This window comes from Bactrocera tryoni, chromosome 1 (genome assembly GCF_016617805.1).
Source record: "Bactrocera tryoni isolate S06 chromosome 1, CSIRO_BtryS06_freeze2, whole genome shotgun sequence".
Classification (NCBI taxonomy): domain Eukaryota; kingdom Metazoa; phylum Arthropoda; class Insecta; order Diptera; family Tephritidae; genus Bactrocera; species Bactrocera tryoni.
In genome coordinates this window covers 31,054,237-31,077,967 of record NC_052499.1, presented here as the reverse complement: position 1 = coordinate 31,077,967, position 23,731 = coordinate 31,054,237, and the positions used below count along the sequence as shown (strand labels likewise).

Below are 23,731 nucleotides of genomic sequence, written 5' to 3'. Positions count from 1 at the left end.
AAAAAAACACTATTGACGGTAGAATGTCACAAAAATACATCTAATGGGCTAAACATCATGGTGTCGAACTTTTCGACAATGGTTCATGGAAACGTTAACGAATTTAAATACCAATAGCTCTTGCAGAAAAACCAGGGCGCTTTAATTAAAGAGCACTTTTCATAAACGGACAACCCAATTTTTCAAGATATCTGCACTATGCCATCGAACCAAATCGGTAAGTTATATTTTTTATAACATAATCTATTACATTTCAATTCTAGAAACATATGGTTAATTCATTCTTTATTTCTCTGCTCACTTTCGCTCTTTTGTCAAAAAAAACATCATATAATAATGCAAATATTTTCATCGAGTTGAATTCGTACAAAAAAGTTATAAAAAAGATATATCATTAAAGTGATAAAGCTCCTATCACTTGTATTATTGTGAATGGTTCTAATGAGGAATGAATACACAAATTCCTTTCTGCAACAGTATTTTGTATTTTTAAAACTAAGGACTTAAAATGAATTATATAGTAATAATTTATAGAAAACAAAAAAGAGGAAAAACGTATCACAGTTGTACTGCAGCAAGAATTCCCTTCACAAATAAAAAAAAGGTTCCGTACAAAAACTAAATTTCGTGAAGATAGTGGCAAACTTAATATATCGGTTCAGGGTATGATAAAAAGTTACTGCATCGCTTTTTAACGCGTCAGAAGACATTTGTTGGATCCGCTACTCACCAACGCTTGGCGAATCGAAGACAGCTAATAAATATTACATATAAATGCTTAATGGATTCTAAGCCCTCCCAAAAATAATCGAATATTTTAGTTCACATTTGGAAAAATTTAAAAAGTAATAACAATGTTCAAAATATGTTTGAAGGAAAAGCTATGACTCAAGCGAGAGAAAGAAATTTTAGATTTAAGAAGAATACTAAGTACTAAATCTTGTCGAAATCGGTTAATCGGGTCGCGAGATATGGGATTTCATCAAAAAGTGGGCGGTGCCACCCCTCGCCCAATATTCACACCAGCTCCCACAAGGCTATCTCATACCATCTCGGTGGTAAAATTTTATGTCTCTGGCGTATTTAGTTATTTATTTTTCGCACTTTCAGTAGTTTTTAACAGTGCCGTTATAAGGTGAGTAAGCGATGTGACATATACTCCGATTTCATCCATTTTCACACTGTCATTAGAAGTTCTTATAAGATTTGTTCTCAGCTTTGTAGCTTAACCCTTTCGGGACTACTGGAATAATACATGGCAGCAAATTTCGAACTTCTGTATTTTCTTTAATATGCACGTTATTGGTTTTGTAAAAACTCCCAAGAACAAGCTTAAGTATCATCTTTGTATTGTAACCAAACACATAACGGTACGTTTTTGCATTTTGATGTCACATTTAACGGAATCTCACAATTTCACAAATTTTCATCACTTTTGTTTCGTTTTTTGGCAAAATCAGTCGCAATAAAAGCCTGATCATAAATTTTAAATTTCGTTTATGTTAAGAAGAGTTTAATAAGTGGAATCGAGCGATATACATACATACATATTGACCTTTTTTGCTACAAGAGGGTAAGTTAAAATATGTAAATTTTATAAATGTGGGACTTATAATCCCAATATGCTTTCTACCTGGGATCACTTGTCCCAATAAGCTTTTTACATGGGATTAATTGTCCCAATCTGCTCTTAGATGGCGAAACGAAAGCTAAAACTTGAGGACTTGGAACGTATAATGTGTGAAGAATCAGACTTGGATACTGATTTTGAAGACTCTGGAAGCGAATACTTGCAAAACAGCAGCGACGAAGAGACTGAAGATGCTTCAGAAATTGAGGACTGTGTTGATGTGGTCGATGGAACCACCGCAGTAAACGATTTAGTTGCGCAAGTAGAAAATCGTGATAATCTTGATGTGGTCCCTGGATCTTCCGAAGCAAACTGCGAGATGCATTTGGTTGCCCAGTGGGTAAATACTTTTCCCGATGATTGCCAGAACTTTACTCCAAAGCATGCATTTCCTTCTGAACGAGACTGCCAAATTCTTATTGCCATAACTCCTGATGACAGCGAATTTGAAGTATTTTCAAAAATATTTCCATACAGTTTGTGTATTAGAATTGCTGAATGCACTAATCAGCGATTGGTGACTTTGAATCGTCGAGCTCAATCACAAAGAAATTTAACTGACCCAAATGAAATTCTCGTATTTCTTGGTGTTTCATTAATAATACATTACAACAAGTTGCCGTCCCTAAAAGACTATTGGGGTAAAAATCCATCGATGGGAAACTCTGTTATAAAAAATTGTATATCGCGAGACCGATTTCTCTTGTTATCATCGAAGCTTTATTTCAATGACTGCAATAAGCCCGACGACGTGTCAAAAGATTATTACATTTCTGATGTTTTGCAATGTCTAAAACATACATTCGCAGCTGCTCGAAGCGAAAGTGTATTCCAGTCTATCGATGAATGCATATCCAGCCCTTGGGACATACTATACATATATGCAAAATAGAAAAAATACACCTAAATTTACCAGGAAGTTAGCCAGAGGAGAAAGTCAGTTTCAAGTTAATTCCAGTGGAATTTTGGCAGCCCGCTGGATGGATTCAAAATAAGTCTTTTTAGTTTCAAACTGTCACGTGGTATCACTTAAAGAAATTCACAGAAAGCAGAAGGACGGATCAAAAAAGAAAATACAATGTCCCAAAAGTACGTATTAGTGACTATAATATGTAGAATCATGGGTGGCGTTGATTTGGCTGACCAGAAGACAGCCGTTTATGATTTCAACCGCAAATCTCAAAAGTGGTGGAAAGAAGTTTTCTACAAGCTTCTAATGGCAAGCGTGACAAATGCATGGATAATTTACAGTGAAAATAAAAAGCAAAAGTCACCACTGAAAGACTTTCTGGTCCCACTTGCTGAGGAAATGATTGCGGAAGGAAGTAAAAGGCGCGAAGTAATGCCTCGTCGACAGAGAAGTAGACCACCCAAACGCTCAAGAACTGATTGCCTTAATATTGGAGATCACTTGCCAGTCGAGCAAGAAAAGCGTTGTCGTTGTGTACACAGCACATCACTTGGAATCGAAACTAGAACAAAAATGATATGCTCAGGCTGTAACAACGCGCTCTGCTTCAAATGTTTTGGACTCTTTCATAAATAAGTTATTAATTACATTGTATTAAATAATTTTTGTTCGAAATAAAGCTTATTATTTTATAAACACAACTTTTATCTATTCCTTTTAAGAAGGATAAAAAAATAATTGGGATTTTATATCCCACAGAAAATGCTTATTGGGATTATATGTCCCAGGATAAAAGGACGATTAAGTGGCTTAGAAGATATATAGATTAAACTTGTTGCAGGGTAGGGCCAAGCCCACTTTTTCCAAGAAATTTACCCATGGGTGCCCCGTGCTACTGCGATCCCCTGTACCAAATTACAGCTTTATATCTCTTTTTAGTGCTTAGTTAAGGCACTTTATATATTTTCGGTCAATGGCGATTTGTGGGACGCCCCTCTACAAACACGAAATTGCTTTTGTACCGAAATTCTTTTTGTACCAACCTACATACCAAGTTTCATCAAGATACATCAATTTCTACTCATGTTACAGCTAGCGTGGACGGACGGATGGACAGTCTACCGGATTTCAACTTTTCTCGTCATACTGACCATTTATAAATATATTGAACAAAATTCGTTATTGCATTCTTTTGTTTTTGCTTGGCATTTATGGAATGTTGAAAGTTACGCAAAAAGCAAAATATAATAGTTTACTTAATTTTGAAGAAAATTAATTCGAAAAATATCCATACTTATATATACATATTGAAATATAATGAAAAAGTCAGATTTTGTTGACTGGTGTGGTTTGCATTCGGAATCATAGGCAGTATTGACATGAGAACGCACCAACTGTGTACGCGATTGCTAGACGACTTCCCAAATTACTAAGCACCTTCTTTAGTGTTGAGTAAAACAAAACTTTTAATTTTAAAACATCGCTTGTTGGTAAGACGGCTAAATAGTCGTTCTCACACCTAAAACTGTTAAAAGTTTGCCGGCGCTGAACTTATTGCAGCGCACTCACACAAAGTTTAATATCAGTCTGTTTCGTACGCAAATGCAGTTTTAGTATGCAACTTTCCAGCTACTTTAGTAATTTTTTATGGCGTCATGCTTCCTTCCGTGCTTGTGGTTAAATTATTTCTAATAAAAAATCGATTTCCCCAATTATTTAAACAAGAAAATCTTGCATTTTAAATTTTAGAAGTGAGTAATACTTATTTCGCTTCTAAAACTACTCCGTCAAAGTTGGCTCATACCTATTTATGAAGTTATTGGGTAACGGCCACAATAAATATACTAGATCTAAAGAATTTATTTCGTAGTAAACTACTTGTATAACGAAATTGAAAAATCATTCATAATGTTCTAATAACTGATTATGCAACCTTTCACTGAATAAAAAAACATATCGCATCTTTTTCTAATTTATTTAAATAACATTATTTGAGCAGGTTTATTTAAAAAATTACCTACACAAATCATTAAAAATGCTTTTAGTCTAGTTAGCATATTAAATGTAAAATGGGTAATTTTTTCCAACGTTGAATTGGCCACATAATAATTTGGCATAGTAAAGCGTTTACGACCATTTTTCCTTCTCCATCTCCTCTTACGGTTTGCGTAATGAGCAAACGCGCCAATAGTTTCCTCATGCCCAATATTTCAGACAGGAATCCAGGAGGTCCTTTTAGGTGCTTGCTGTTTCAGCTATCTCACGTACCTGCAATCGGAGGTTTTCCATCGTGGTTTTTGTCTCTTTATTTTCATCGTAGACGTTTTCGGTCCAAAGTGACCACACTGAAACTCATTATAACATTTTTCCATGTTCGGCATCGCAAGTGAAGAGTCACGATATACAGCATCCAAGCGCATTCTTCTTCTTTACTGGCGTAGACACCGCTTACGCGGTTATAGCCGAGTTAACAACATCGTGACAGCCGTTCCTTCTTTTCGCAATGTGGCGTCAATTGGAGATTCCAAGCGATGTCAGGAGTGTTTCTTGTTTTCTCTCGAAAACTCGTAACGTCCACGCATCAGATGTTGTCATTGTCCATTACTCTGCACCATATAGCAGGACGGGAATAATGAGTGAACTGCAGAGTTTGATTTTTGACCAAGATAGACGAAATTACCTACAACTTCGAAGTTATAACTGTCAACAGTGACGTGGGAGCCTAGTCGAGAGTGTGACAACTGTTTGTTTGATGACAGGAAATATTTCGTCTTGCCCACGTTCGCTTTCAGATCCATTTGCTTCGCTTCCCCATACAATCTGGAGAAAGCAGAACTAACGACGCGGCTGTTGAGGCCAATGATATAAATATCATCGGCATATGTCTGCAGTTGTACACTCTTATAGAGGATAATATCTTCCCTATTTAGTTCTGCAACTCGAATTATTTCCTCCAAGAGTATGTAGATTGAAGAAGTCACAAGAAGGGGAGTCGCCTTGTCTTAAAACTCGTTTGGTATCGAAAGGCTCAGAGAGGTCCTTCCCGATCAAGATGTAGTTTTTGGTATTGATCAACGTCAGTTTATACAATCGTTTTAATTTTTAGGGGATACCAAAGTTAGATATAGCGGCATAAAGGCAGCTCCTTTTTATACTGTCAAAAGCAGTTTGAAATAGACGAAGAAGTGGGGCGTGTCGATTATCTTTTCACGGGTATTTTCCAAGATTTGGCGCATGGTAAATGTTTGGTCAGTTGTTGACTTTCCAGGCCTGAAGCCACACTTATAAAGTCCAATTAGTTTGTTGACGGTGGGCTTTAATCTTTCACACAAAACACTCGTTAGAACTTTATACGCGATGTTGAGGAGGCTTATCCCACGGTAGTTTGCGCAGATTGTGGGGTCTCCCTTTTTGTGGATTGGCACATTTAAATTGCAATCGTCGGACATGCCTTCGACCGACCATATTCTACAAAGAAGCTGATGCATGCTCCACATCAGTTCTTCGCCGCGGTATTTGAATAGCTCGGCCAGCAAACCCTCGGCTACCGCCGCTTTGTTGTTCTTCCGACGGTTAGTTGCTATTCGAACTTGTTCATGGTCGAGCAATGGAACGTCTACTCTATCTCCTGGTGCTATGGTTTCTCAACGTCCAACCTTCCTTGTGTTTGTTGGCGAGCGGTTTTTACTCCACAGAAGCGGATGCATATCTTGGCTGCAACAAGATAGTGGTCCGAGTTGATGTCAGGACCTCGGAGCGAACGCACGTCCGGAAACGTATCTTCCGTCTATCACAACATGAACGATCTGGTTCGTGGCTTTTCGATCTTGAGACAGCCAGAAAGTTGGTGAATTTTCCCATGCTAGAATCTAGTACTACTGTGTCTCTGTCAAAATCGGAAAGGACCTCTACTCATACATCACATAATAAACAAGCATTCAAGATTCATTTATGCATAAATACTACTGTGATTAATTTGAAAGGTGAACTTTTAATTTATTCTTTCCGTATTTTTCGAATCGGTAAATTTTTTTTTGTAAGTAAGCTTCACGTCAAAATGTTCATTCGTATTTGAAATACGTGTCGTTTTGTGAGGCTGTAAAAGTGAATTCTTCGATTTTTACTATGTCTGAATTTATTGAATAAGGAAGTGCGATAATGCACCATCTCATACTGCATTGGTTATTCGTGATCATTTTGCCACATTTTCAACTAACCACCGCATTCGCCTGATACCTTTGTGTAACTTCCGGCTATTCGGCAAATTCACATGATTACACCGAGGACACCGTTTTGAGTCAATTGAGGATATAAAAGCTGTATCGAAGAAATCTGATGGCCATCACGGCGGAGGATTTTTCCAAGTGGTATGATGACTGGAAAATTCGTTGGCATAAGTGTATTGCAGCAGGAGGGGATTACTTTGAAGGAGATGGAATGGACAAAATTCGCCTTTCAATTTGATCACAGTGGTAAATAACTACTAAAAGTGCTTTGCATTACAATACTTCGCTCTGTAGTATTTTTTTATTTAATACAAGCATAAAATAAATATTTCTGTCGAAATTACATTGTCTATTTTCTATACATTCGTACATTTTAAAATAATTATTAAATTTCATTAACAAAAATTCAGTTGATGTCAATGCGAAGGTGCGAGCCACTACACGTATGTATATACATAGGTCCTCACATTCTTGACGGATATTGTCTTTAAGAGCTGCAAGAGTCTGAGGCTTGTTGACATAAACCCGCGACTTCAAAAAGCCCCACAAAAAGAAGTCTGGAGCGGTCAAATCAGGCGATCTTGCTGGCCAGTGCAAATCGGCAAAACGATAGATTGGGCGCCCGGGAAATGCATCCTTCAGCATATCGGTTGTGGCTCGTGCAGTGTGTGCCGTTGCACCGCCTTATTGGAACCACATATTTTCCAATCTCAATTCATCAAGTTGCAGCAAAAAGAACTCGATGATCATTGCTCTGTAGCGCTCACCACTCACAGTAACCGTTTGGACCGCGACGTCTTCGAAGAAAAAAGGTCCGATGACTCCTCCAGCAAAAGCAACACACCATACAGTGACTTTGAGCGGGTGTAATGGCTCTTCGTGCATTACACGCGTATTTTCAGTGCCCCAGAAACGTAAATTTTGCTTATTAACGTACTCGCTCAGATGGAAACGGGCCTCATCACTCATGATTATTTTTGATGAAAAATCATCTTCCTCTTGGTGGTAATTAAGGATGGCTTGAGCGTATGTTAGACGCGATTGGCGGTTAGCAGCTAACAGCTGATGCACCGTCTGGACTTTGTACGGAAAAATCTTCAAATCATGTACCAAAATTCGCTGTAAACACCGTCGACTGACACCCATTTGCGTGGCACGTCGTCTGGTCCATGTCGACGGCGCTTCCAGCTTGCAGCAATATTCTCTGCAGAACGGCTACTCCGGGGTCTGCCATGCCTGACAGCATCTCGTGTTGTGCCAGTCTCTTCGATGCGAGCGGCTAAACGTCGCAGTGTTTCACCAGCAGGCGTCGGACGGCCAGGAAATCTGCGACGAAATTCACATTGTGCCAAAGTCACCGACCGATTATTGGTCAAATAAATAGTCACCAATAACCCGCGTTCTGGCGCAGTGTAGCGTACCATTGTTTATTTACGTGTATTTCGCATGTGTTTACAAGACAAATGTCAAAACAGAACTGACATTAGAGGTCAATTGCAAAATTTATAGCATCTACTGATAGGAGGATTACTTACTATATTAACTATTATCGTGACACATACTAAAAAACTGTTCCCTGGATTTCATTAAGATGCCTCACATACAACCACCAATCATATGGACCAAAGTCGGCTGGATGTTCGAAAATTCTGATGATGACCCAAATGACTAATGGGGCTAGGTCAAGCTAGGTCAAGTTATAGGGCAGTATTGACCCGAATCAACCAATTTGATACACAGAGTTACAAATTCGGCACCTAGGGGCTTCGACAGTTTTGGGTTGATTTGAACAATTTTTGGTCATAAGATGACATTCTTCAAAAGCACTTTTTGTGCAAAGTTTTATCTTGTTATATTAATTGCTTCTTGATTTGTGTAATGGAATGCGAAAGAATCAAGCGGAATTTAAAATTGTGCTTTTGGGCAGTAGGCGTGGTTGTAGTCCGATTTCGTTCTTTCGTTTGGTTTTAGGTGATACAAACAATCGTTATTGGAACAAAACCATTATCCATCCATTAAGCTTAAATTAGTATGTTGAACATAACTTACACTACCCTTAGAGGAGTTTGAAAATCATAGTTTTGAGAAAAACGCATTTAAAGTTTAAAGTCCGCCATTCAGCGCTCCGCATAGTTCCTTCTTCTAACTGCTGTATCGTTAAAAGGACTTTAAAAGAATCGCTTTTCTACTGTAGTAGCCGTGTTAAGAAATCTATTTATGAAAACATGAAACTCGATTTTTTAAGGACATAAGGACTATGATCCTCATAGATCAGATTAATCAGTTCGGCTCCAGTATAAACTTCTCTCGTTTAGGAGTACGTGTATTTATTTTCCACAAAACACTTCAATCTCATTTGAACAAAAACAATCGACTGAACTTCCGGAAATGAATTCATCTCGTCATCTGCACCATTTGGATATAAAGCATGATAATCTATATCGTATTTATGTATATATCAGATTGTTATAGGTGATACAAACAACCATCAGGTGAGAGAAACTATACTCTGTCAAAAAAGTAAAGACAGTATAATAAATATTTTGCGCTAATCAACATTTGGCTTAAAACGGGAAGCTAATGAGGCATTGAAAGACACGTAAATAATTCTAAATAAGTATGAGATCTCTACACTGCAAAGCTTTTTTTTTTTGAAAAGCATTCCGATGAACTTATATGGCATTATACATTGTTCGATAAAGCTTACAATTAGATCGTGAAGATCACTTCAATAAAAAATAAGTATGGTCGTTCACCCGAAAATGCTAATGTCGCAGCATTAAAATTAGACAAAAGTAGTTGAAATTAATTTCATTTGGGAAGCGTCAGGTGGTTTTGTTGTCAAACATCAAAATGCCTAACAAATGGCAGTGGAGCTTACTGTATCAAACTGTGCAAGCATTATTCTCGATATAGTTACTTTGTTGTTGTTAGAACTATAAATATATACATTCGACATTTCCCTTTGTATATAATAAAACTTATTTTTAGGTATAAGCGAAGCTTCAAACACCTCACCCTTTGAACATTGCAAACACATATATGGTATATACATACGGCATATAGATAGCCGGCGACTGCGGTACCGACAAAATTTCTAACAACAATAACACAAAAATCGCTATATAAGTATACTATTAAATGCGTATGCCTTCCTTGCAGTTTGCTCACTTATACCGCTACCAAATGCCTCTTTACCATGTGTAGCTCCCAGGTGGGGTTAGAAACACCGTGGAGAGCTCGCTGTTGTACATGAATTTGCCACTACCTCAGCCTGGTATTGCAGATTTGGATGCGCGGTTGTATCGATGGCGCAACTGATGATCATTACGATGACGCTCAATGATAATATAATGCAACGTCATGCATGTCCGCTACTAATTGCGCCATCGCTGACCACCGTCGACCGACGCTGCCACACTGTACAGCAAGTGCGTATGTTTTCGCGTTTTTTTTTTGTTACTAACGCAGCTGCAGCCGTGTCATAGAATTTTTCGTTGCATATTTTGTTTGGCTTGCGAATTTCTCGATGCGGCAATCGCTGATGGCCGCTGCTGCAACTGCAGCTGCATTTGTCCATATCGCGAGTGGAGCAAAAAAGTGCATTTGCATAGCACTTCGGACACGGTGTAGGTTCACCGGTGGCATGTCGGGGTGGCAGGCGCTGTTGCAGCTTTCACCCAAACCTTGCAGTAGGCGGAGCATTTTTGTATTTTTTGCATCCTTTTTCAAACGCAAGCGCACATTTTTAATGCATACGGCTCACACACACGCATACACACCAAAGCACATGCCCTGCAGCACACTGTGGTTTTGTTGTTGTCCTGTACGTGTACTAACCGCGTACAACGCCTGGTAAAGTGCAACGAATAGCGAAAAAAGCGAAAACGGCCGATGCATTTTGCCACATTTACTGCGCTTGAAGCCCACATCTATACATTTGCGCAGCCATCATCCCAGTGCGGATGGACGCACTGCAGTGAAATTTCCCTCCAAATGCGGGTTAGCAGTCGGCGCTGAAAGTCTCGGCTTACTATTATGTTAGCCTCCACCTCAGCGCCATGAGTTGCCCTCCCATCTTTTTAGTCGCAATGTTGTTGCACCCGAAAACCAACAACTCGCCGCTCAAAACGAACAATGCCGCATGGCGCGAGTCGCAATGCGTGTTTGTTGCTTGAAACAAAATGCGACTCTCAAAGCAATAGCGCATATCTCACATCTACATACATACATATACACAAATTACATAAATCATAAAACAAAAATTCGCGGTTATAGGCGCATGGATATTTTGCATGCGAAAAATATTTGCCCCTTACCCAGTGGGATGATAGAGGTCATGACGGTGGACAAGTGGCAGAGACGTTTGGAAGGCTTATGTGCTGTACGTGCTTTCCGGAAAACTGCCAAAGCTGTAGTTTTTAGTTTTAGAAGAGAGTATTGGCCTGCAGGGATACATAATGAAATGCAATCATTCCTCGAAACTTTTGATAACTTCCAGAACTGTAAGAATGAAAATATACTCGTATTTAATGATACATTTCTTCTCAAATTAATTAAGAACTGTCGAGTGAGAACTTCTACCGGCAAGACAAAGCTTGCTAAGAGTTTGCAGTTCAGAAGGTCTCCTGCCAGAAAGATCCCGCATATGCACAGGAGCTAGTTGTTGACCAACGTTTGCTGAGCTCTTTCGAGTATATGAATGTGGTACATGCTTTCCGATGATAATGATCAAATGCAATAATTCTTCGAAACTTTAGATAGCATCGAGAATATAGGTATGTAGGTTCCAATTCTTTGATGTAGAGAAAAATTAACTGCTACTGAATTGCCACCTATTATCTACACTGTGATTGTGTTGGGTTGACTTAAGGTTTTGTATTTTTATACCCTGAACAGGGTATATTAAGTTTGTCATGCAGTTTGTAACTCCCAGAAGGAAGCGTCGGAGGCCCAATAAAATGTATGTATAAATGATCAGTATGTTGAGTTGAGTCTCGAAACGAATTTCCGTCTGTCCGTCCGTCTGTCTGTATATGTACGAACTTGTCCCGCAGTTTTTAAGATATCGGTTTGAAAATTTGCAAACGTCATTTCCTCTTCAAGAAACTGCTCATTTGTCGGAACTGCCGATATCGGACCACTATAACATATAGCTGCCATACAAACTGAACGATCGGAATCTAGTTCTTGTATGGAAAACTTTCACATTTGACAATGTATCTTCAAAAAAGCTGGCTCAGGTTATTTTCTAAGATAATAATGTAATATATGAAGAAATTGTTTAGATCGGCTTAATTAATATAGCATATAGCTGCTATACAAACTGAACGATCGGAATCTAGTGGTGATATGGAAAACTTTTGCATTTGACAAGATACAAGTATATTCACGAAATTTTGTCTAGATTATTTCCTAAGGCAACAATGTAATCTCCGAAGAAATTGGTCACATCCGTTAACTTTAGCATATAGCTGGCATACAAACTGAATGATCGGAATCAAATGCTTGCATGGGAAACTTCCTCATTTGACGATATATCTTCACGAAATTTGGTAGAGTTATTGTTCATAGAAATAATTTAATATCGGAAGAAATTGCTTAGATCGACTCACTATAGCATATAGTTGCCATACAAACCGAATGATCGGAATCAAGGGCTTATATGGAAAACTTTGAACGCATTTGACGTGGCATCTTCGCGAAATTTGACATGGATTACGGCTTAAGGTAATAATATAATCTCCGAAAAAGTTGTTCAGATCGAATTACTATAGCATATAGCTTCCATACAAACTGGGCACATAGTTACTAAAAGAAATGCACTTGTGAAGGGTATATTAGCTTCGGTGCAGCTGAAGTTAACGTTTTTTCTTGTTTGTTGTTTATTTATTGTGGCAAAATACCAAATCGATTGGACCAAGTTACGACTATCTCTATAGCTGTCTGTTTAACGTTTTACTTTTTCGAATATAATACTTCATAAATACTTCCTAAGGTGTTGTGCTAAATATAAAAACCTCATCGCCTTTAAGTCAACGTAAATATTAAAAATTGGTTTATTCGACGTACTGTAAGGAAGACCAATAAGCATAAAGACACGTTTATCCTCATTTTAATTACGAACAGTTGAGTGAGAACGCCTAGTAGTACTACAAGATGAACGTCGTAAAGTCTAGTGCTGCTTGATAAAAGTTTTCAAGAATGCAGCCGAAGAAGGAAGTAAATTCCAATGTCCTTGTTCGGACTCTTTAACATACAGATTCTCTGACCCTTAGAAGGACCTTCACATAAATACACCTGTCTCCTATATCCACTAGTGTTATGTTTAGGAAGGCAATAAATGTCAGTGTTGTTGTTGTTGTTGTTCGTGGCACGCCACAGATGCGAATGAGATCATCTCTTCTTCTACTTCATAAAACATTATTGGCTTGACTACGCTTTCGCATAGCGAAAAATCCCTTTTTGTGAGAGGCCCCAGTCTGCAGTATATAGCAACCGATGGCTTCCTTACTCTCTTCTCAATTTTGTGCCTCCATGAAAGTCTCCTATCAAGGACAAAGGCTAGGCGCTTCAGTTCACTCTGTCAATGGTTGGAGCCAGGAGTCTTTTAATGTGGCGAGGAGATTTGCTGTTTGTATTAAGTTTTATAACTATTCGTATTTTATGAGAAGAGGACGTGGTTGTTATACAATTTCATTAAGTTTTTCTCTTTCTTAGAAGATAAAGCAGACCAGAAAATATATAACAGCTCTTGATTGCTTCTAGAAAAAGTTGCATACAATTTTTATTCGCTACAATTAACGAAAATTAGAAAAAAAAATATATATATATTTATTTACATAACAAATATTGTATTTGCTTTCCTTTTGACTCCCTCTTCCCGGCGAATTTATAATTATAGTACAAATCTTCTTATAATATCAAACCTTATCAAGCTTTTAGTAACACCCCTTTAATATATTTTTGGTCTATGCATTTCGTCAGTTCCTTTTTTATACCAATTCGGCAGTATGCTTACTTTAAATGATTTAACAAAAGTAAGTGACGTGTGATTGGAATGACTGTATAGAATTTATATCTTTTTTGGAAGTCTACTTTTTGTTCAAACTTCCTAAACGTGCCTCTCCCAAAACTGTCGCATGCCATTTTTACTCTCTCTACCTCAGGGCGGTGGTGGATTTGAATAAAAAAAGATAAGTTTGTTTGGATTGTATGGAAATTTCATCTTATTGTAAAATCAGTTATTAAATTTATTTTGTAATTAATTTCTACTCCATGCCATGTTCTTATAAAAAAATATATATATTAGTAATTTGTTTGCTTTTTTATGCATAAAGGATTTGGATAAAGATTCAGTAACTTCTTCGCTTAGTCAAGGGTTAAGAATAGAAAACATTGGACGAGCTCGTTTGTTTTCGCGATTATATTAAAAAATTAAATAGAATGTATAGAATTCAGGGGAGTACAAATGGAGCAAAGAAATAATAAAACAACGATGACCATTCAGATGCCAACGGGACGTGGTGGTTGATCAGCAGCGCTGAAGACTTGTTTTGATTTATTTCTCGAACATAAAAAAGCTTAATATTCGAGTAAAAGAAGTGCTGTCAATTGTTGTTGCATTATTAACAGGCAAGCGTATGTGCTTGTGAGTATATGGCGGCGTGGACAATGAGAGAGTAAGATACATACATATATATGAGTGTGCATGTGGAATGCGCGAGTGGGAGAATATGTTCACGTGGCTAACAATAACAAAACTGAATTAGAAAAAAGGTAAGAATCGAGCAAAGTGGAAAATGCAAACGACACTGCCGCAGCGCTTACGTGTGTAGTTCTTTTTAAGCAAGGGAACCAACGCAAATTGTGCACTGAAGTGAACTGAAAAAATTGTGGCCTGGTTGCGGAGGTGGCGATGGGGAGTGTAGGCTGTTCGCTGGCGATTCGTTGGCAAGGGATCGCGAAAAAGCAAAATTGACGTATGTGCCTGTGCCGCATTTGCCACAGGCCAAGCGAAGTAGGAACGGTGACAGCATAGTGTGAGCAGAGCAACAGTCCAGCAGAGCAGCGAGGGGACACACGTGTGCTTGGGAGTAATTGCACTTATACTGCCATGCGGTGATGGCGATTGTTTAGACTTGGTAAAAGTTTGCGACGTAGAATGGTGCCGAATGGTTAGTATCTCAGTGGTCCAGCGGCCCAGCGACCCAACAGTTTAACAGCCCTACAGCATTCCTATCAATAGTGAGGCGGTCGCGAGTGGCTTCTGCCGATGCTAGGTAATAGTGTAGTGCACAATCGAAATCCCGTTAAGGGAGAGAGGTTCCGCAATAACATCAATGCGCCTAACAGCAGCTCGTGCCCGGTACTGAGTGGCGCCGGCTGGAATATAGGCGCGCTAATGAACGCAAGTGCCAAATGGGGTGAAGCGCGCAATTGCGTGCGACGAGTGCGTTAGCAAATCATACTGTTCGCATTCACATGCACCCATGTGTGTATGCGTGTGGCTGTGGAAAGCCAGTTGTGTGGTAGCGTTGCGCTGCGCGGCGTTACCAGGGGAAAGTGATTGAGCGCGCGTCAACTTGTATTGCAGCATTTTAGGCGACATAGGCGTAGGCAGATCGATCCGCGAGTTTGATACTCATCCAACATGCCAGCAGCGTGCGCAGTGTGAGGTTGAAGAAGGTGGGGTAGTGCATTCTATTGCAGCGCAGCTGTGTTTGTATTCGCGATACATCCGAATTTGCAATTGGCGGCGATGCCGGTTCGCGATGCAGCGTATGCATTTCGTTTTTGTTTGCTTAGCCGCTTGCATGTATGCCAGTACATTTGCCGCGTATGCATGTATGCTCTTAGCTCAGGACACAAAAACAATTGTACGTGTATGTGTGTGTGTGTGTAAAATTAAGTGGGTTCGCAAATGCATTTACATGATATCAGCTTGTGTGTGGATATGTGTGAGTCACGTTATTTTGCGCGGTTGCCGCGTTTCAAATGTCCAGTGTTGCGTGCTGTTGTAGTTGTTGTTGATGTCTGCGCTCATATTTGGACAGTAGGATTTAGATCATTAGTTACAGCAACTACCGCGACTATCACAGCGCTCATGGCAGTTACTTCTTTTTGCCTTCAGCATTGACACATACATATATCCACCACCGATAGCTGCTCAAAAAAATATAATAATCGCAATAGCGGTAACTTTGTCGACGCCAACGTAATCATTACTATTAAAATCATCAGATTGTAAGGATTTTTTCAACAGCATTCCCTCTTGCCGTTGCACCGCAGCAAAACAGCGAACAGCCCATCCGCGGTATCAGCCACCAATTTGGCCGATTTCGCTGTGTTGGTCGCGGCCGGCGCTTGATGGCGCTTGGTGGCGTTGAAGCCAACGTAGCTGCCGGTCTTGTTGTCGTTTTGCTGTCCGTTGTCGTTGTCGACGTCGTCAACATTTTGAATGTCGTTGCAACAGAAAACTGCTAAACGCGAAGCAGGCGCGGCGTTTTTCAGCGAGCGGCTGTGGCAGTCTTCTAAAAAATTCTTTTCCAAATACAAATTCAAAAGTTCAACTTTTCTTAACAAAAAATCCAGCCGAATATCTAGCAGCCAAAGCAATTTTCTTTAGTTTTAGAAGACCTAAACTACAACTACAACTACAACTATAGCCACAATAGTAACAAAAACAACCATTCCAAGCGGACTTCATTAGATATGCTAAAAAGTGTATGTGCAAACGCCGACTGTGAACTGTGAACTGTGTAGCAAATAGTGAAATATCAAGCAGCTAAGAAACACGAAAGACAAAAACTCGACCTAAAAACAGTAAATAGAATAAAGGAAAGAGCAAGAACTGATGTGAGGTTTAAGATGCAAATAAAAGTAAACACCATGGATTCAATAAACTGACTTTGTATTCTATGAGCAACGGTCAATGAAAGAGAGTACTGTTATATCTGCATTGAAAGATGAGAGTGCAAAATGACTTAAAGTAATCGTTGCTGCCTGATGTTGTCATGTCTTCATATGATAGGTCCACCTTCGAAAATTAAGCAGTACGAGTGATTCAGTGTTCGGTGAAAGTGGTCTGAATAGTAATAGAAAAAAAAAAACAATTACATAAATAAAGAGTGAGATATTAGACTTTTCTTTCTTCTTCTTTGATATTGAATATTGAGATTAAGCAACATACTTGTGTTAGTGGAATCTTAAAAGTTTCGAATATCATTTGACATACGCTAAAATTTGATTTTATATTTGGAATGTTTGCTAAATTGAAAAGCGGCGATTACTGAAAAATTCTCTGCCAGCCTAACCAGCCTTCGTTACATCAACGTCTTACCTTCGGCCTGCATTCGACATTCGGTTCGTAAAATTTCTTGTTTTCATTGGAAATTTCGTATCTTGAAATATGTGTTCTCACAGCTTTATTTCACTAAGGCCAAAAAATCAATTGCTAACGGCAAATTTCAACGGCGCTACATCTTCAGTCGAAATACTTCACTTAAGTTTGGCCACGCCCTCCTGAACGCCAGCGCACCGAAAGGCAAACATGTGACAGCCGTAAAGAATCCACATAAAAAATTTCAATAGTATTTTCTTTGAAATTCTTAATGTTATTATGCAATAGCAATGGTAAATACAGCAACAGCAACAATTACAAAATACCAACACCCATAACAAAATATCAATAGTAGGCGGCAGCAACAGCAATAAAACTAAACTACAATTAACATCTGCAAAATTCAGCCAGTTGCCATTTAACTGAAGCAACAAATAATTAACAAAGACAATTTTGTGTTCTCAACTCTAAGTTGTACGCAACAACAACTAATTAAACTCAAAAAGCAACAAACCCAACCAGCCAACAAGCCAACAAGCCATCAGCAAAAGCAGCTACATACAAACATATATAATAAACCGGAATATCAGTAAAAACACAGAAAATAGAAGCATAACCAAACAACGTCGGTGAGGAGAGTTCGAGTCCGATTCATCGAATTTGATATCCCTGCCACGTCACGTCACCGTAAATAGAAATCTCAATACACGTCTGAATTTTTTACAAAAAGGAATCTTTACCGGCCATTTTATATTTGTTATTGTTTTGGTTAATCGTCACGTTCGTCGTTTCGTCAAACACTTTTGGCCAATATGAATATTATACATGCATTTTAGACCTGTTTACAACGCAAAATTCAATAAATTCAGACGTTAACACTTTTGGCGTCGATTTTTGCAAACTACGAAATTACCTGAATCAAAAGTAACACAAAATCAACAAAAATCAACAAAAAAAAGAAACAACAAACATAAAGCAAAATTTAGCGAAGAGAAATTTTTACTAAAACGTAATTTTTAACGAAAAATAAAACCTAGTCATAATTTTACTAAAATATTAATTGAAACGAATTGAAAATCGAGATCTAAGAGCTGGGAACAAAATCACAACCACAACCACAACATACTACGAAATTAAAAGGCATGGCCCACCCCAAGTCTACAGTAGGAGAATATCAGTAAAAATTATGATGTGATATTTTTATGTATTCTCAGTTAAGGGTGAGTAAAAAAAATTATACGAACACATAACTAAGCAATGAGTTATAACTTCTATATCCTTAGTGTAAGTACATAGTTACTAATAATAATAGTAATTCCTGTTGAGAATATTTTAGTACAAATTCAAATTTGGTGTATTTATGGGCTTGCAGATTCTTTGCGATAGTTATCAATCAAAATTTTGTTTAGAATTGAAGAAGCTACACCCAAAATTTATAAATCTTGAATAATTGGCGGCACAAAATAACCTCAGTCGATCGGTGGTTCGTCCAATCAATGCGGCCGTCGGGACATAGAAAACATAATAAAATCAAATTCAGAGGCGACCCAAAAACTATAGCATATTTCATTTATCCTATAACAGTAGCAAACACACATGCGCCAAGTATTATATTTGTGAACCAAACACAGGGCTTCAAAAAATATATCAACAAATTATTGTATTCACTTTTGAATTAAATTTTATTTAATTTATATTTAATTATGAATTCAAAATAAAATGTACTTTAGATTTAAAAGTTTTTCGCGTTTGCATACTTCGCCTTGTAATATTTTAAACCAGAGCTTGCACAGAGCCGCCATCTTCAATACTCAAATAAAAAAATTAAATTTACAATTTTAAGCCCAAACATCAACTTTTATTATTATTTTATTATTTTATTAACTTTTTAGTTTCGATGTTATGGTTATTTGGTAAGAATGTTATTGGGGATAAAAGAACGTATAATACATATACATATGTAATTTAGGAATGAATAAGTATTAAACGCATCATACAATCTTACACACAAACATACTTCGGAGGATTGGTGGCGATCATTAACTCAACCAAGGCATCTTTAAATGAAAGACAAGAAAAAACGCTTACCGAAGGTTGCACCGAAACTATAATACCCTTCCCAAATACAAAAGATTCCATATCGATCGATCGATTTCTTTTCTGAACGATTTCTTTGGAGGTTATTATCTTGTCTTAACAAAATTATATGCCAAATTTCGTGAAGATATCTTGTCGAATAATAAGGTTTTTCAAACAGGATTATGATCGTTCAGTTTGTAATGCAGCTATATGATATAGTGGTCCGATTTCGACGGTACTGACAAAATTGCAGCTGCTTGGGAAAGAAAGGATGGGTGCAAAATTTCAGATCAATATCTCAAAAACTGAGGAACTACGTAGTTTGCGTATATACTGACAGACAGGGACGGCCAGTGTATATCACTTATACATATATTTATAGGGTCTTCGACGTTTCTTTCTTGGTGTTACAATTGGTTGGGGTAAAATTAATATACCGTGTTTCGGCTAAAATAAAGAACGTCAGGAGAATGAGAGTTGAATATTAACAGCCGACGCTGATAAAATATTTTATGTACTTTGACCGAATATTTGGTCAGTATGACATGGCAAAATTGTTTAAACCGTCTAGAAAGCGGTCAAAAATACGTCCTTGTTTTGGGCCAATAGGGATTCCAATTTCAGTTTATAAAATTTAAACTCAAAAGTTTTAGTATTAGAAATTTAATGACTGGTTCGTGAGAAATGAGTTATTATAATAAAAAAATTTAACGAATTTATTACAAGGTACCTTTTTCAGCGACTCGCTCTCGTCGAATCTCTTAAGTAAATACATATGTATGTATGTACGAATCAAAGATTATTAACAAAAACATATTAAATACATACAAATATAAACGAATATTATAACGCGATATCATCTTCTTTTTAGTGGTGGTAACAAGAACTTATTTTGATACATTGTTAAATTTTCATATCTGCCAATTTTTTTAATTTTCAAAATTATTTAACAAACAAATATGACTTGCCGAAATGATGTTTTTTAGAGTTCTTAAAATATATATTTTGTTTTAATAATAAATATCCTATGTCCTTTCTAATATCATAAGACGTACATGCATGTGTGCAAAGTTTCATGATGATCGGTTTCGTGGCTTCGGCGCGAAAGCGTAACCAACATACTTGCATTCCCACTTATAATATTAGTATGGATTATTTGCTTAAGCACTTTCAGTTTTAGACTACATGCGCCTAAAAGTGTGTTAGAGCCCACGATAAGCAAGACCAATTAAAATTCAATCATAAGAAGTGCGTTCGCGCTTGAAGCGCGTGAAACCTAAAGCGTTCAAAGCGTTCACAGCGAATATAAACACAACAATACTCACACACATGCAAACATACATGAAAGGACATACACACATACAAATATGATGTTACTGCGGTGCATACAGTCATATCCCATCAAATTGTAGTTGTACTGAATTTATTTCGTTTTTCTATGCCAACAAGTATCGGATTGTACATAAATGACAATCGACTCTGAGTGAGTGAGCATGCGCAGAGCAACAGAGGATATTTCTCCGCCGCAGTGGCGTTGGGGAAGTTCAACAAGCACGGGATCGTTGTACATAGCGGGAGCCTACAAAGCCATGTTCACTTTACGTTGGCTTAGATACTCACCTATGTGGCTACACGCAAAAACGTTGCGAAGAGCGAATGGAAAGCTAAGTAGGAGAATACTCGCTAGGAAGCACGCAATGAAATGCTAGCACATATGTAGCTAACTAGTCTGGGCGTAGGAAGCTGGTAAATGTAAGATGAATGGAGCTGCATTTAGCAGAAGTGCATTTCGCGCACACAAATGCACAAGTTGCATGCCACTCTATGCGGCACACACATAATATGCAACGCAGCTAAGCTGCACTAGTGTACAAGAAGCTATATAATGGCGTTAGAGCCTTCCTTTCCAGTATGCGTGCTGCCATTTACATGCACATCCATACATACAGTTCTATATTTCGCGTGTGCATTCACACCCGATGCATTTTGTCTCTTTTCGGCGTGCGACTTAGAATTTGTGTGTAGGGTACAAATTTTGGGGTAGCAACGCGTGCAACAGCAGATGCAGTGATGCACTTTCCCTCGCATCTGCATTCGGTATGTGGCATTTGCAGTTGCACTAGCAGTATTTGCTTTGTCGCCTAAATATATGCACATAGTTTTACACATATTGCATTGCATCATTGCAACTATTCGACGCCAGAGGGAGTCAGACTGAAACGCGTTCGATGCCAGCCGAAGGGAAGAGATATTCAATAGACGCTCTATCGCCATCGTTTGAACCGACATAGAGGGACAACTGTCAGTATCAGCACCTAACAAAAATGCCGTTATATTACAAGAACCCTTAGTGCGGTCATTTCGTTGCATTTGCGGGGTGTATACAAAATGATATAAATGTATTTACTTGAGAGCATATAGGATCTTTAGGATATATAATTTAGAATAATGACGGTGATAACCTGTCAGAATTTGCTTAGATACAACAAGAGTGAACTAAAAGCCTTGCTTCCTCTTAAGTTTATTCATTATTCTGTAAACCTTAATTAGCAGATCTTATGAAGATCTCGAACAGCTGCACCGGCTTTATTTAGAATACTCAGTAGTTATAAAGAATTTGTAGCTGACAACTGCCCGAGTAAATATAATGTATTTTACATCCAATGTGAACTCCAAATATTCCACTTCCAAATTTCGTTGCACTTTAGCATTGGCTAACCAATTTCCTATGTACAGTTAGATACTAACATCCAGAGAGGATTGAATATTTTTCATCCATCTAAAAAGTGCAGTGGTATATAGAATAGCCAAATGGAAAGGCCTACCAAAAGCAATCACAGGAGGAGAGCAAGGATGATGGTTAGAATTCACATTGGTTGGCAAACACATAAAGTTTGGACAGGCTATGTTCATGTCCAGCTCCTCACATACTTACGTACATATGTACATGTATGTGCTGTAAGTTTACAACTCGCATCTAGATATGTGTTTGTACATGCTGCATGCCGCACTTGCATACAGACGCGTTGCAACTTTTTGTTGGTCTGCTCTCCTTTGCGAGTGCATGTTTCTATGCCAGCTGCGAGTGTGCAGGTATATAACGGTTCCTTGTATGCGACCATATACAGCAGGGGGGAGAGGTAGCGAAATGCTGCAAGATGAATACGGCAAGGCATATTGAGGCTGCAACTCTACTTAAGTACAATGCATATAGTGCGTTTGCCAGCAGCAACGGCGGTGGGTTGCTGCTTGGGCGGCGGCAGGTGGGGGAACTTTCGCGCGCGTAATGTCCAGCAAAAAATAAACATTGCGCGAGTACAACAACAACAACCGGAGAAAGCAACATACATGTAGTAAGAATGGCATGACTACAACAACAACGATGAGAACAACGATGTTAGCGATGGCGATTGCGGCGTGAGCGGAGCGCTGTAGATGGGGATGGTAGCGGCAACGTCGCTGTCTACCACGATGGTAATGATGACGACGATGAATGCGCCGCCGAACGCATCCATCGTCCCGGAATCAGTTGGCATACGGCTTTTAGACGTCTTTTGAGTACAACATTGCTTTTTTATATTCTCGGTAAAACACACAAACGCAACGGTCGGGTATCTCTGTAGCGCACGGGCGCCTTGCCACGCAACGTAGTCCAATTGCTAAACACCAAACGAACGTTGTTCAACTAGAAAGTAACCAAACTCAGCAGCATTCAATTGTAATACCAAAAATCGCATATATAAACATTAATATACATAATTAAATAAAAGAATATTAAAAATCATAAAATCAAAGTGTGCTGAACGCGCGCGTCCTGGGCGGTACCATCAGCAACAGCAGCCACACTGCCACTGACTGAATGCAAGCGGCCAACGAAGAAAGCACTACGGAGGTGCTTCTTATATTATTTTCTATATATATAATATAATATATACATAAATATATGTATATATATATATATATAATATATAAAATAAGTTGCTTCATATATATACAAAATCGAGTGTTGTTGCTGCTGAATTCTAATGCTGCGGCTCCAAAGCGTGTGTGTGTGTGGTTCCCTGAGTGAGGGCTGGTGCGCGTAGATACATAGGCAGCAGCGTCGAATACATATTAAAATAATGTTTAATAATTAATTGTATGAAAATATATACACATAAATTGATTTACATATCATATGTATGTGCATAAACAAAACATGAGTGAGCGGTAAAAGTGCGCAATGCCATATGAAAAAGTGATGTGCCCAGCCACCTTAATTTTGTGACTCTGATATGATATGGTGATATGGTGATAACGAATGGCTACTTATGCGATGTGTTAATACCAGTTTTGAAAATTACTAAAAGCAAACAAAAAATATTCTTACATAAAATATAGCAGCAAAAAAATTAGTCCAAATAATAGGAGACCTCACGATTTTTTATTCATCCTTTGAAAGCAAAACTTTTTAATACGAAAAGTAAATACAATTTTTTGTTTTCGATTAGATATTGTAGACATTAAATTGATAAAAGCAAAATATAAAATACACGGTGATTACG

The 23,731-nt window shown here is 38.2% G+C and overlaps 1 protein-coding gene across 1 annotated transcript in view; it reads left to right on the top strand.

Moving 5' to 3' along the window:
* The first annotated feature begins 17,231 nt into the window (after positions 1 to 17,231).
* Positions 17,232 to 23,731, top strand: part of LOC120766805 (homeobox protein prospero) — a 101,881-nt gene continuing 95,381 nt past the window's right edge. Inside the window, exon 1 of the mRNA XM_040092696.1 lies at positions 17,232 to 18,328. The gene's annotated coding sequence lies outside the window, so the exon portion shown is untranslated. The remainder of the gene's footprint in view (positions 18,329 to 23,731) is intronic.